The sequence below is a fragment of the Haemaphysalis longicornis genome, unplaced genomic scaffold, assembly GCF_048455015.1.
Source record: "Haemaphysalis longicornis isolate Haplotype H1 unplaced genomic scaffold, Haemaphysalis longicornis Haplotype H1 scaffold_13, whole genome shotgun sequence".
Classification (NCBI taxonomy): Eukaryota; Metazoa; Arthropoda; class Arachnida; order Ixodida; family Ixodidae; genus Haemaphysalis; species Haemaphysalis longicornis.
This window is the reverse complement of record NW_027526233.1, coordinates 63,509,395-63,522,179: the sequence shown is the minus strand read 5'-3', so window position 1 is coordinate 63,522,179 and position 12,785 is coordinate 63,509,395.

Below are 12,785 nucleotides of genomic sequence, written 5' to 3'. Positions count from 1 at the left end.
TTTAATATCACCAGCTGGTTAAAATAGGTCTGTCGGCCTTCAACATAAGGTGCGCCTCGGAGCAGAGATATAGCACGGGGCATCAAATGCGGCACTTTTTTTTTCAAACGTGTTTGCACAAAAAACAACAAAAAAGAAAAGGCGAATCACGTTCTTTTAAAATATTAAGCAAAAAGTAAGTAAAACCGAACAAGTAAAAAAGCACCAAAACGTGGATACTTTTCTTTTCCCTGCGTTTCACAACTAAATACGCCATCAATACGATGGAAGTGAATTCCGCGGTCAGTTTTTGAGTGGACAGTTTTTGAGTGTAGAGTGGACAAGTTTCGTTTTTTTACAGATACAAATAACAAGAGATATGTCAGGGACACCTGTACAGGTGCGCACTTAATCCATTGGCAAGAAACTGCCGCCCTCAACCTTGTCTTGGAAGCAGAAACAGTAATAAAGCAGATGAGACGTGCAGAAAGGCAGGCCGGTACCCCAAACTGTCCCATTCGCCCAGCGATCATCTTTTCTGCTTGTTCTGCAGTTTTCTGTCTTTTAGGTGTGCTTTTTTTCGAAGGTGCACTTTTACTGACTGCCCAACTTGCTACATTACTTCTACTGCTACTCGTTCCGGAGGGAAGTACTGCTGTGGACGAATTAAAGAGCGTAAAACCAAAAAAGTACCATCTCAAGCTCCGCGCGTCAAATTTAACTTTCATTTTGCAACAGCATAATCCGTTGTAAGATTCCGCAATGTAGCACACGGAACGATGGCCGGGGGTCAGGCGGTACGATGACATACTGATTGTAATGCACACATCCGGCATAGCTATCGCAAAAGAAATTGCAGTGGTTAGAGCAATAACGCAGTGACTGAGCGTTAACAAAAGTGTGGCTAACACATTCAATAAGGTGACAGCTCACAAATTATTCAGGGTGACCAAATAATCTAATCCATTGGTAGTATTTATGTGCCTGTTGTAAGATTTTTCTGTTTTGTTTAAATATAAAAAAATGTGCGCCGTTGTTATTAAGCGCTGGTATTTAAACGCGCCAGTACGCAGGCCTAAATTTAAGGCTTCAAGGTTAGCGTGATGGGCGATTCCATAGCGACGATTGCGATTTCAACAAAAAAGGAAAGGGCAGAAAATATATCCCACCGGCATATCTCTTGGCGGTAGCTTTATGAGGGAATAGTCGCTAGGACAACATAAAGTCTGGGCGAGAAAGTAGGTGGTACATCGTCGCCACTTCATCTGTTTTTCTAATATTTCGTAATTGCTTAAAGTTTCCTTTCAAATTCGCACTGCCCTTAGGGAATAGTGGCATTTTGAATTTTTGTTTGTAATTTGATTTGACTGTCGTTTTAAACTACAAAATGTTTTTTTTTAATTTCAGCGATAATTCGACTTATCGAACTGGTTCGCGAAAAGGTTCGGTACGTGATTTTGTCAAGCCGGAACTGAACCGGAACAAAATGATTTCGTCTGAACCAGAACCGTAACCGAACCAGTATTTTTTTCGGTTCGACACACTGATATCTACACGTTTGTTTTTACCCTTTTTTTAATTGCTATTTCCCTTCCTTATGTTGTCTTTTGTATGCCTTATATTCATGTACACAGTGCATCACTCGAGAAGACCCTTGCGCTGTTGTCGAGAACTTTATATAAATAAATAAATAAATGAAACTAATAACGTAAGGATGGCGACTCGGCCTTTGTGGGGCGTGTGGGGAGGGGAGGTAAATAAATAAATAAATAAATAAATAAATAAATAAATAAATAAATAAATAAATAAATAATTATTACGGCATTTCATCCTTAATGTTGCAATGGCATGGTATGATATGTTTGCTATTAGGGTGCCTCGATGCGCGCCCGCTCCGCTGAGGGTGAGGACAACCGCGTCGTCTGCTAGCGCGACCGCCATTTTCTTGCATCCGTTGGACGCGCGGCGCGCGTTTCTGCGCGACGCGCCTTGATAGTGCTGGTCTCGCTAGCAGTGGGGGCTTGATTTGGCTTTACTTTTGATATACATTCCTATTTATGGTACATGAACAGAAGAGTAAGGTTTTGGTGGAGGATTCGCTATTTTGAGATGATTAGCGAAGGTATGGTGAAAGCCCGTCTTATTTTTACGATAGTTGACACGGCGGGCAACTTCTCGCCGTCGTTGTAATACCGGCGCCGTGAACTTGCCGTCGTTCGTTTACATATAAACATAGCAGAAAGTAGGCGAAGTACACGAAGGAAGGGAACTGCTAGATATTCAAGTACGAATGTCCGGCACGCTAATGGCCATTAACACTATTATGCGGTAGTTAGATATATAGGATTGCCTGGCGGCAAACTGTTTCATGCATGCACTGTGCAATCGAAAAATTATTGATTGATTGATTGGTTGATTGATTGATTGATTGATTGATTGATTGATGAGGTTTAACGCGGCTTCGCTAAATAGGCGATGAGGAGGCGCGGTTGTCGAGGGCTCCGGATTAATTTTGACCACCTAGAGGTCTTTAACATGCGCCGAAATCTCGAACACACGGGCGTTTTGTATTGTCTCCATCAGAAAAGCGGCCGCCGCGGCGAGAATCTTACTAGGGTCCTTGGTCTGAAATCTAAACATAAAGGCTTACACGGAAGTAGGAATAGTCATTTAATACCTTGAAGCAAAAATACACTTTGTACAAAATGATGAGCAACATACTCCATTGCTGTTACCTAATGCATTATGTGCAAAATGATACAAACACACTTCACTGCAGTTATAATACAGGTAATGATGATTACGCTAGAATGCTTTCGAACTTGCTTTTTGAGGTTTTGAATTGCGTTCTTAGCATGTGTGTGATGTTCTTGAAGTACGGTATATCTTTTTTCCAGGTCTGCCAACTGCTTTTTCAACTCAGCACAATCCATGTGTGTCTCAGTAGCTGTGAGAGTTTTATTTGCCGAGTTTGGCATTCCGACATTCAAAGCTTCAACCCCTGGGCTGTTGAATTGGAGGTTTTCCGATGACGTCTCTTGTCATACCGTTTGAGTTGACTTGGGGAGCATTTCCACTGTCTCTGATTATGCGTGAGGTTCTTCAGCGGGGTTGTCCACCTCTTCATTGTTGGATGTGGGCTCAGGCTGCGTTCTGTCTCTGGGTGGCTTTCGCTGCTTTGGAGCAACTGGAAGCAGAACGATATGCAAACCAATCATCAAATTAAGCAGTAAGTTCAGGGAAAGCGTGGTTATCAGGGGAACGGGAAATCAAGACAAAGAACAAAGCGGGAACACTGCATGACAGGCATCTCAGCATTTACACTTGTCATAATTAACCAGGGCGAGCGATTGTGCCTTTTCCGGTGGAAATGGATTAAGTGGATGCGTGAGGTTAAGGTTGTTGCGTGGGCTGATCGGCATTACAGTTGAATAGGTGGAAGTGACTCCCGATAAGAGCAGGAGAAGCAGCATCGATACATATACATACTTGCATGCATGCGTAACGTGTTAAAGTCAAAATAAGTGAAGCATGCCAGACCGACGGCTCAGATGCCATGGAACGTTTCCCAGCGGCCACCACTGATTTCTTTAGTAATGTACTTTCTTATACGAAAACACGCAGTGAATCAAATGGTAAATGCCTACCACTGATTGGGAAAGGCGTCGGCACAGCATTTGGCTTCAGCTTCTTCCATCCTTCTGATCGGTTTTGTTCAAAACAGGATCCTTTCAAGTGAGCCTGCACGATAAATTGTCAATATAGGTGCCTTTCTCCCGAGAAATAAGAATAAATGACGTGAAATCAAGCAAATCGAACAAACTGGCATCCACGCATATCGGCTCACATCCGCACATGATTCACAAAATAGAGGTGTAACTGACACATTTCTTTTCACGTTCATGCGCTAATTTTATGGCATGATAAGCGAGAATAAATGTCTTAAATCTCATACTTTTTGCGCACAACCAGACTTATAACAGACCCTAAGTTGAGACAACGCGGAGAAACACGAGCATAACGCGTCGGATGCAGTTTTACGCTTCGGGATATATCATTCCGACTGCCAAAAATGCGCTTTTGGTAAAGTAAGAATGGTGCGCTGGGATGACACTTCGGGACTGAGAAAGGTCGCACACCTTCTTACAACGAGCGCCTTATTTCGTGATACAAAGTGAAATGACTGAAGGTGCAAAGCGCCACACGTTTTATTCGGACCCCCGCTTTAAGAGGCCACGTCCGTTTGCATCAATCAAATATAAAAATTAAAGCCGTTCCACTCAATGTGAAAGCTGTCGGAAGTGCAGAGCAGTGGTTCGCCATCATGGGCTGTAGCGCCGTTATCGGCTTACTGCTACCACCCCATGCGATTCAAATTTCCCGCCTGCGCAGTGCTCGCGCGCCCCCTGCCTGAAACTGCACCAGCGGGAGTTCAGTTCTCTTTGTGCTTTTCTGCCCGCACGTGCCGGCGTTGCACGGCCACATTTCGAGTTTACTATCGTAAATTTAGTGTTTGGGGAGTTGGTGGTAGTGAATGCGTTGTATCAGCAGCTTCTTGACGTAGTTTGAATGAGTCAAGGATATAAGGCACGTTCGTAACCTTCCGTTCTGTGTCGGCTTTGTGGCTCAGTTGGTAGAGTACCGTGCACCTTGCGTTCCGCCCGCAGAGTCGTAGGATCGAAACCTGGCGCCGGCAAGTATTATTTTTTTATATAGTGTAGGGGGAGCGATGCCGACGCGGACTACGGACGCCAACGCGGGTGACATCGTGAGTTACTGAAATGCTCTGCATTTAAAAGGCCGTAAAAGCGTGATGAAACCTCGAACATAAACATATAAAACCGTACGTCTGCTATCTAGAAACAGCAACACAGACAAGCTGACAATAGCCCCAAATGGATTTGGCACTGCTGAGAAGCCAGGTACTTAATCTGCATATGCAGGAGTGGTTCGTCGGCTGCCACTTGTCCCGCTTGATCTTCACCGGCCACAGAAGCCGCTTTTTTTGGTCTATAGGCACCCTGCAATCGTCGGGCGGCGCCTCCGTCGAGCTGACATGCGCGCCGCCAACGGCGGCGGCGCCAAACACGCAGGCGCTCCGCGCGGGGCTGCGGCCGTGTTAGCGTTGCTTTCCGTGATGGGGGAATCCGTGATTTGAGCGTTTTAACGGCGCGCGTCGCTAGATTTTGCCGAGGACATCTTTCTGCTACGTTTGCAGCAAACGTTACACTTAGATTTGCCATTATAGCCCAGCAGCACACGGTGAAAAACTGCGAGCCGCCGTGTCGCGAGGCTTGCATTACGCGTTCAAATAAGCCATAAATACATGTAAGAAGGCCGCTTGTTCGAAAGCAAGCATTTTTACGGGAAGTGTACGAATCTGAAGTCACCGAAACACGTCTTTAACAGCAGAGCATGACGCGTGTACTACATTGGTCTGAAAATAAGTAACCAAAACAACGTGGCCTAGCAGCTGTTAAGGCGCGTTCACACTTGCGACGAAAGCGAGCGAAAGCGACGGAATTCCGTCGCTTTGTCGCGCGACGACCGTTTTTGGCGAATGGTCGGGACCAATTTTTGTCGTCGCGCGACAAAGCGACATAATTCTGGTCGCTTTCGTCGCAGTGGGAACGGGCCTTTAGCTCGTGAGTTCCCATCTTTCAGTTAAAAACATTAGTCGGATATTGCTGGCGTTAAACGTTTGTTAGTACTCCACGCGCTTTTATTTCGTTTCTCCGTGTGCGTCAGCTTATACTTCGCAGCTGACGGTGAGGCCCCGAAAAATTAAACTTCCTGCAAGTGCACTTGGTGATGCGGCAGCGTGACTCGATGCAGCACAGCAAGCACGTTGCCGCAGTTGCGTTTTATTTGAATGACATTTACAAGATGACTGGAGTACCCACTTTATCCCCGACTGGGCTGCCAGGTTGAAGAATCCTTTGAACTGAAACAGTTAAAGAATGAGGAATGATGTCAAAGTGCAGTAATACCAAGCTGTGTCATACAACAAACGTGACTAAAAACAAAATACACTGCGCATATACATTTTTTCTCCCTTGCTTGAACGTTGCTTATGTTTTCATTTTTAATAATGTACCACGCGTTATTCACTAATATTGCAGTTCTTTTCAATCTGCATGAATGAACAGCGAGTGGTCCACGAATAAGAAACGCGAGCGACAGTGCCGGACCGTGTTCACATCTCGACTGCAGACGCCAAACCTGCACAATGAAAAAGAGAGGATGGCTTCCGACGAACACGCACATTTGCTAAGCACGTCACGACGAGTGGTTGGGTCATTACTTTGGAATACATATACAAGCCACAAGAATGAGCACACGGAGTCGAAAAGTAGGGCAAAGTATGATATTTGTCAATTAAATTAGAAGGTATTGAACTACAAACCACCAGACGTTACACAAACGGTAAGCTACGACGTCGAGGCGACCGCATTGTACCAAATGCAGACTGACGCTAATTAATGGCTTTCGTAACATGCCGTGATTTCCCGAACTAACAGAGTTCACTTACTTTACTCGCCACACGGCGACAATCCACTTCTGTCTTCACGTTTTATCCCACGGCTGCGACGGGAAGCTGTAAAAAGATACGGGCCTGGCGTGCCCACCCGACTGGGGCATTTGAGGCCACAATACCTGTGCCCACATTTTTTTTAATTTGCGACTTTGGGGTCACCGCATGATTTCGATGACGCCATCAAACACCCAGCTGCAGAAACATCACCGCGAAATAAAAAAAAACCCTGATCAAATTCCCAAATAGTCCACGCTCACGCAGCAGCAGCGAACGCGGGCATGCGCGAGCGAGCGCCTTCAAGCTTATAAATTCAGCCGCCAGAAGGCGCCACCTGCTCCTCAAACTGCATTGCAGGGTGCCTATAGCAAACGAAAACACCCTCCAGACATTTTTAGCGCTGTTAGAACACTGGGGAACGCAGCACTCAGGCATTCTGCAGAAAACTTTGTGAAGAGCGCCGCTTTTCGCGCGCCTAGCGCGGGAGTCGGCGGCGGCGCGATGCAAGAAAATGGCGGCGGCGCCTCCCGAGAACCGGTCTTGGCGGCGCCGACCCCTTCAAAGAGTGGCGCCACCCTCAGCGGAGCGGGCGCGCATCGAGGCACCCTATTTGCTATTACTCCGCCTTTCTTTTGACACTATTGCTGGTAATTATTTCGGCCCTTCTGCTGTTTATCTGCACGGTACTCTTTGACGCCTGTGTTTCCCGTGTTTCTGCGGCTTAAGATGGAGGGAAAGGCAGGGACGCCTTATCAGTGAAAGCGATCTCCTCTACCAAAACAGCAGGGGCGCAATCATTGTACATCCCCGCGCACGCATTGTAGGCTCTGCGCCCCACGGCAGCCCCTGCCCCTTTGTTCGTCTTGGCGGCAACAAAAGCCGACCCAAACTTCGCTTTCGCTGAGGAGAGGGAGGAAGTCAAGGGGACACGAGAGGGGGAAATTGCTAACATGTGCACATGAGAGGAGGGGTTTCGAACACGAGGGGAAATAGCCAGTTTATTTTGAGAGTGGGATTTTGCGACAGGCAAAACGCGTTCGGGTTGTTTCGTGGCCCACCCGGAGGGACACACCACAGTCTCGTCAAAGAAAGGTTGACACCAACACTTTTAAGTGTGACACTTTATAAGCGACCCCAAACCATCCACCGCCGGCGGCGGCGTCGGCGTCCGCAGTGCTCCTCTATAAAGAAACAGCATCCGGCGCCAGGTTTCGATCCGCGGACTTTGCGGCCGCAGCGCGACGCTCTACCGATCAAGCCACGGACGCGACGCTGATATCAGTGTTAGTGACGCGCCTTATATCTTTAACGCATTCAAACTACGTCGTCAGCGGCGTGCGTTGGCGACTCAGCGGCGTTATAGCGGCTTGATAACTGCGTGGTGTACACGTGATACTACAAACCCGATGGAAGAGATGGAAGAGAAGGCGGCGAGGCGGTGGGCTGCGGGGGCCGAGCGCAAGCGCCGCAAGCGGGCCGACAACCGTGCATTCGCACTTTCACATTCTCCCCCTCGGGGAAATGCGGGGGAATTTTTTTATAATGCGCAGGAAGATTTGCTCCCGTTGAATTCGTTATCGTAAACAAATGCTCTCCGAGATGGACGCTTAGACAACGTCCTGTCTGGCCCACATACACGGACTTACATGACAACGGAATTTTGTAAACCATGCCATTCGTACAACAAAATAAAGGCTGCGCATGGTTAACACTGCACTGGTTCCTCCCTTTCCTTGGATGATCCTTGTTACTAACAATGCGGCAGAGATTGCCCACTTTTGCTTTTGCAGAAAACAACACACAGGACGATGCGCTGTGTGTTCTTTTTCTTGTAGTGGGTTGTCCTGTGTGATCTTATTCCACGTCGCCATCTTTTACGCATTTTGTTTTCAAAGATGTATTATTAGCCTACCCAACTTTCAGTTGTGCTGACACAGCATTTAATCCTGTTCCTGCAGCATCGGCATAAGAGGGCTTCCAGTGGAAAAAAAAGAAGTGCTTGGACCTGGCCCCTACGATGTTGGTGCAGGGCCTGGAGGGCAAGCCTTGGTCTACATCCTTTCTGGGTACCCATGGAAAGTAGGTGAATGCCTCCAGAAGTGGGTCGTTTTGTGGTAAACTCTAAATTAGCAGCGGACAGACCGCGTCTGCACGCAGACCACCCTGGTAGTATGACAACCAAATATGTATCTGTGATCTAGTTACTGACGGGAAGACTTAATAAAAAATCAACTGCCAATCTGTTGATACGACAAAAACGGGGGATGTGACGCTTTCCAACACCAAGTCCAACACCAAATTAACCAGCCCAGTACTGAGTACCTGTTTCTTATTGGTACTGTCTGCTGCACTGCAGTTGTGCTCTCTAGAGCTTTACTGATGCAGGCAATCCATGACCTTCTGTTGTGGACAACCATTGTCGTTAGGTGGAGGTGTGCATTTTCTGTGTAATTTTCCTTGTCCATGCAACGCCAAATTGCTTCGACTGTGCTGGAATGGCGCAATGGGATAGACGTCAGCTTCATAACTTGAAGGACCCAGGGTCAGTTCAGATCATGGGAAGTGTTTTAACCTTTTTTCACTTCACCAATGATCGTCATCATCAGGAAAAGTTGGCTTTCCTGCAGTGCATTTTGGGTGGATTACAGATACATCAGGGAGAGGCTGGAAGCTTCACTTTAGTAAATGAAACTGTGCCAAGTACAGTATGTGCATGAAGCTTAAGCACTGTACATGAGCCAAGCCAGTGCGGAGCGGAACCTATAGGTTAAATCCTTGTCAAGAAAGATCACAAAAAGTTCAATGTGAATCACTAAGTTTGCAAACTTGTTAAATCTAAACGTGACACTTTTATTGTACCAGTCTTTCATGCTCAGCTGAGGAATGGTACACAGAAAGGGCCATTAGCATGCAGTTCATGTGTCTATGTAAATATTTTAAAATGTACTGGTACGAAATTTTCATGTTACATTTTTCCCATTGCTATGGCTGCCTACCAGCCCAGGAATCATAGAATGGAACATTAGATGGTCGACTGCAAGGTAAATAAATAATTATTTTGAGCCTTATTTATTCATGTCAGTTTCGGCTTCAACACCAAGGCGGCCGCCATGAGAGAATGGCGCTGTTGATGTCACTCTTTTTGTTGCATCATGGTCAAACTGGACGCGTGCGCTAGAGTGAGCGGACACAGCCAGGCTGGCCGTGGTTGCACGCACCTGGGACACACGATATCAGTACCTAAACTGTGACATGATACACAAGGCAGTTAAGAGGCAAGGGCGTTTATTCAAAGCGGCCCCAACGTTTCGGAGTCAACTCGGATCCTTCATCAGGGGTGACTATGTACGACAAGAAGCAGCGGTTATATAGGTGTCTTCTTCTTTTTCTTTTTTCTTACTGGATTCTTGCCCTTGCGCGTCGGAGGCCGTGGGCGTAGATGGTGGGAAGGGCTCCGAGGGATCTGTTCAGGCCTTGCCGGTTCTCTTGTATGTGCCAGGACTCAAGCAGTAATCTTCGTGAGTAATTCGTTTCGGTGCCAATCACCTGCGCGTCGTCAAAGCTAATCCGGTGGTCAGCTTTTTCGCAGTGCTCTGCCAATGCACTGCGCTGAGTGTCGGACTTGCGAACATCGTTTTTGTGTTGGCGGAGGCGTTCCGGGAAGTTCGTGGTCTCCCTAACATAACTAGCGGGGCATTGTGCGCAAGCAATTTTGTAGACGACCCCTTGGGATTTTTTTTTTGGCGGCCGCTCTTTAGGTCGAGGTATGAGCCGTCCAAGAGTTGACATTGGCTTGTGGGAGATGACAATGCCTTCCTTGCGAAGAATGCGGGATAATGTTTCACTCGTTCCTTTAACATAGGGGACGGAAATACTGGTGGGTCGGCATGCGGAGGGGGTGGGGGGGCAGACGGGGGAGACAGGAGAGGGGTTGTTGACCGGCGGCATCAGTGCAGAGGAATTTCCTTGGTTGCAGCCCGGCTGGGGGTGACGGCGTTTGACGCGTCGTATGAAGTTGCTCGTGTATCTATTTTTCTTCAGGTCAGCGATTACGGCTTTTTCTTCTTTCTTCCGGTCCTCTTCTGTTGAGCATATAGTTCTGGCTCTAAGTAAGAGAGCTGAGACCACAGATGATTTGTGGGAATTCGGGTGGAAGGAATCGAATTGCAGGTAGCGGCCGGTGTGGGTGGGTTTCCTGTATACTGTGAAATTTAGTCCGTCTGGCTGTCTTTTTATCAAAACTTCGAGGAATGGTAAGGTGCTGTTCGTTTCTTTTTTCATGGTGAATTGTATGGCTGGTTCAATCGAATTTAGCTGCGACAGGAAGTTGTCTGCTGTTGTTTCTTTGATGACACAAAAGCAGTCGTCCATGTACCGGAGAAACACCTTGGGCTTTTAGGGAAATTTTCCAGAGCGGTCCTTTCAATTTTTTCCATTACAAGGTTGGCTGTGGTCATGGAAATAGCTGCCCTCATTGCAGTTCCACTTACTTGCCTGAAATATTCCTGCTTGTAGCAGAAATATGTGCTTTGCAGGCAGAACTGCAGAAGTTGCGTTATCTCGCCGACGCTGAAGCAGGTCCTGGAGCTCAGGCTGTCGTTGTTCTCGAGGGCACTTGTGGCGGTTGCGACGGCCAGGGAAACAGGGACGGTGGTGAAAAGCGACACGACGTCAAAAGAGACGAGCCTATCCCCAGGGTCGATCGGCACTTCGGAGACAAGTTCGACGATGTGGCTGGCGTTCTTGACGTGGGTGGAAGTTTTTCCGACGAGAGGGGAGAGAACCTGATGAAGGAAGTTGGACAGGGCTCGAAGTGGTGATGTTGTGAAGTCCGCAATAGGCCGGAGGGGCATATCGGGTTTATGAATTTTTGGTAAAAAACCAGGCGCTGAGCCATTCCGGCAGATCAGTAGCAGATATAGGCTTCGGAAATCGGGGTACTTCTTGAAAATGTTGGCCAGGAGTTTGTTAAGCTCCCTTTGAACTTGGGGGGTTGGGTCCTTTTTCAGTTCTTCGTACGTTGAGCAATCGAAGAGGTCTTGAACTTTGCTTGCGTAGGCTTGGCGGTCAAGCACGACGGTACAATTTTCCTTGTAGGCAGGGAGGACGACTACGTTATCATCATCTCGTAGGCTACGGATGGCTGCGGCTTCATCTGCGTTTAAGTTATGTTGGTGCTGTCGGGGAATGCTCCCGAGAACGCCAATCACCTTCAGTCTGACTTCCTCTCGGACTCAAGACGCATAATCCCACTTTCGATGGCAGTCACCATTTTTTCCAGAGGGGGCCGGGTAGTCGTAACGTTAAAGCTATGACCTTTGGCCAAAACTTCCGTCTCGGAAGGGGAGAGTTATCTGGATGACAAATTAACAACAAAGCTGGCACGGTCAGCGGGTGTGGCCTCTTTTTTCTTCAGTGCTGAAAGCTTGATTTCTTGGGATGCCTGATGTTTTTCTTATGCAGACGAAGCGATACTTTTTGCAAAGAATCCAGTGAATCAAACTTGCCTGGTATGCGATGCTCCAGTTGCCAGCGGAGGAAGAAAAGGTCCAATTCCTTTCTCCTTAGGGTCGCTTGGCACTGATTGGCACCGCAGTGATTGGCACCGAAACGAATTACTCACGAAGATTACTCACGAAGAACCGGCAAGGCCTGAACAGATCCCTCGGAGCCCTTCCCACCATCTACGCCCACGGCCTCCGACGCGCAAGGGCAAGAATCCAGTAAGAAAAAAGAAAAAGAAGAAGACACCTATATAACCGCTGCTTCTTGTCGTACATAGTCACCCCTGATGAAGGAGCCGAGTTGGCTCCGAAACGTTGGGACCGCTTTGAATAAACGCCCTTGGTTGGTGTATTTGCCTCTTAAGTTTAACCCAACCAGACAGAGTTCTGTCGAAGATGTTCACATACAAGGCAGTTAAGCGTGCGCCATCAGCAGGTTAATTCACTGGAGCCCTGATGTCGGCAGTTTGGGGTGAACTGCATGGCGAGTCAGCCCACGCGTCTTGCTTATGCCAGTGTCAAAAGGGTATTTATTCTCAGCGTTCTAATCATTAGCATGCAAAGATTTAAAATATGTTGTACCTGGCGGCGTGGCCGCATACGCGCGCACGCCAGCATGGTTATCACTACCTCCTCCTAAAAACTGGTGCAAGGAGCGGTTCTTCATTCGGCCCCCCACCTCGAATACCCCCCCCCCCCCAAAAAAAAAAAAGAAAAAAAGTTCGCCCCCTCCAAAACCAATCTCTGGGACCATACTGCCTGCAATT